Consider the following 1711-nt stretch of genomic DNA (forward strand, 5'->3'; position numbering starts at 1 on the left):
GTGTCGAGAATCGAACCCGTGTCCTCTGGGGGAAAGCCAAATTTCCTAATCGATGAACGAAAACATAAGAATTGTCATGTGTAAAAAAGGAATTCGAACTAGAGTCTCTTGGGTGAAAGTCAGATATCCTAACCGCTCGAAGACAATAGAAAAAATTTTGTGTGAAAAAAACAAGAAACTCGAGAAAAGAGAATAATTGAAAATTTCATAAATAAAATGGTTCCGTTGCCGGGAATCGAACCCGGGTCTCCTGGGTGAAAGCCAGATATCCTAACCGCTGGACGACAACGAAAGAATTCTTATATATGAAAAAAAAAAGAAACTCGAGAAGAGAGAATAATTGAAAATGGTAAAAAAAAAAAAAAAAATAGTTTTATTGCCGGAAATCAAACTCGGGTCTCTTTAGTGAAAATCAGATATCCTAACCGCTAGACGACAACGGAAGAATTGTTATGTGAGAAAAAAAAAAAACAAGAAACTCAGGAAGAGGGAATAATTGAACATTGAAAAAATAAATAAATAAAATAATTCTAGTGTCGAGAATCGAACCCGTGTCCTCTGGGTGAAAGCCAAATTTCCTAATCGCTGAACAACAACATAAGAATTGTTATTTGTAAAAAAAAGCAAGCAACTCGAGAAGATAGAAAATTGAAAATTAGAAAAAAAAAATAAATAAAAATTTACGTTGCTGGAATTCGAACTCGAGTCTCTTGGGTGAAAGTCAGATATCCTAACCGCTCGAAGACAACAGAAAAAATTTTGTGTGAAAAAAACAAGAAACTCGAGAAAAGAGAATAATTGAAAATTTCATAAATAAAATGGTTCCGTTGCCGGGAATCGAACACAGGTCTCCTGGGTGAAAGCCAGATATCCTAACCGCTGGACGACAACGGAAGAATTATTATATATGAAAAAAACAAGAAACTTGAGAAGAGAGAATAATTGAAAATGGTAAAAAAAAATAAAATAGTTCCATTGCTGGAAATCAAACTCGGGTCTCTTTAGTGAAAGTCAGATATCCAAGCCGCTGGACGACAACGGAAGAATTGTTATGTGTGAAAAAAAAAACAAGAAACTCGAGAAGAGGGAATAATTGAACATTGCAAAAAAAATAAATAAATAAAATAGTCCTGGTGTCGAGAATCGAACCCATGTCCTCTGGATGAAAGCCAAATTTCCTAACCGCTGAACGACAACATAAGAATTGTTATGTGTAAAAAAAAGCAAGCAACTCGAGAAGAGAGAATAATTGAAAATGGTAAAAAAAAAAAAAAATAGTTCCATTACCGGAAATCAAACTCGGGTCTCTTTGTTGAAAATCAGATATCCTAACCGCTGGACGACAATGAAAGAATTGTTATGTATGAAAAAAAAAAACAAAAAACTCGAGATATCCTAACCGCTGGACGACAATGAAAGAATTGTTATGTATGAAAAAAAAAAACAAAAAACTCGAGAAGAGGGAATAATTGAAAATTTCATAAATAAAATGGTTCCGTTGCCGGGAATCGAACCCGGGTCTCCTGGGTGAAAGCCAGATATCCTAACCGCTGGACGACAACGGAAGAATTATTATATATGAACAAAACAAGAAACTTGAGAAGAGAGAATAATTGAAAATGGTAAAAAAAAATAAAATAGTTCCATTGCCGGAAATCAAATTCGGGTCTCTTTAGTGAAAGTCAGATATCCAAACCGCTGGACGACAACG

At 34.8% G+C, this 1711-nt stretch overlaps 3 non-coding genes across 3 annotated transcripts; all 3 read right to left on the reverse strand.

Moving 5' to 3' along the window:
* Positions 1 to 220: 220 nt before the first annotated feature.
* Positions 221 to 292, reverse strand: TRNAE-UUC. The gene has a single exon. It is a non-coding gene; the product is annotated as a tRNA-Glu (tRNA).
* Positions 293 to 822: 530 nt separating this feature from the next.
* On the reverse strand, positions 823 to 894 carry TRNAE-UUC. Its single transcript has one exon. It is a non-coding gene; the product is annotated as a tRNA-Glu (tRNA).
* Positions 895 to 1493: 599 nt separating this feature from the next.
* On the reverse strand, positions 1494 to 1565 carry TRNAE-UUC. The gene has a single exon. It is a non-coding gene; the product is annotated as a tRNA-Glu (tRNA).
* Positions 1566 to 1711: the final 146 nt, after the last annotated feature.

This window comes from Cucurbita maxima, unplaced genomic scaffold, assembly GCF_002738345.1.
Source record: "Cucurbita maxima cultivar Rimu unplaced genomic scaffold, Cmax_1.0 Cma_Scf03447, whole genome shotgun sequence".
Lineage (NCBI taxonomy): Eukaryota > Viridiplantae > Streptophyta > Magnoliopsida > Cucurbitales > Cucurbitaceae > Cucurbita > Cucurbita maxima.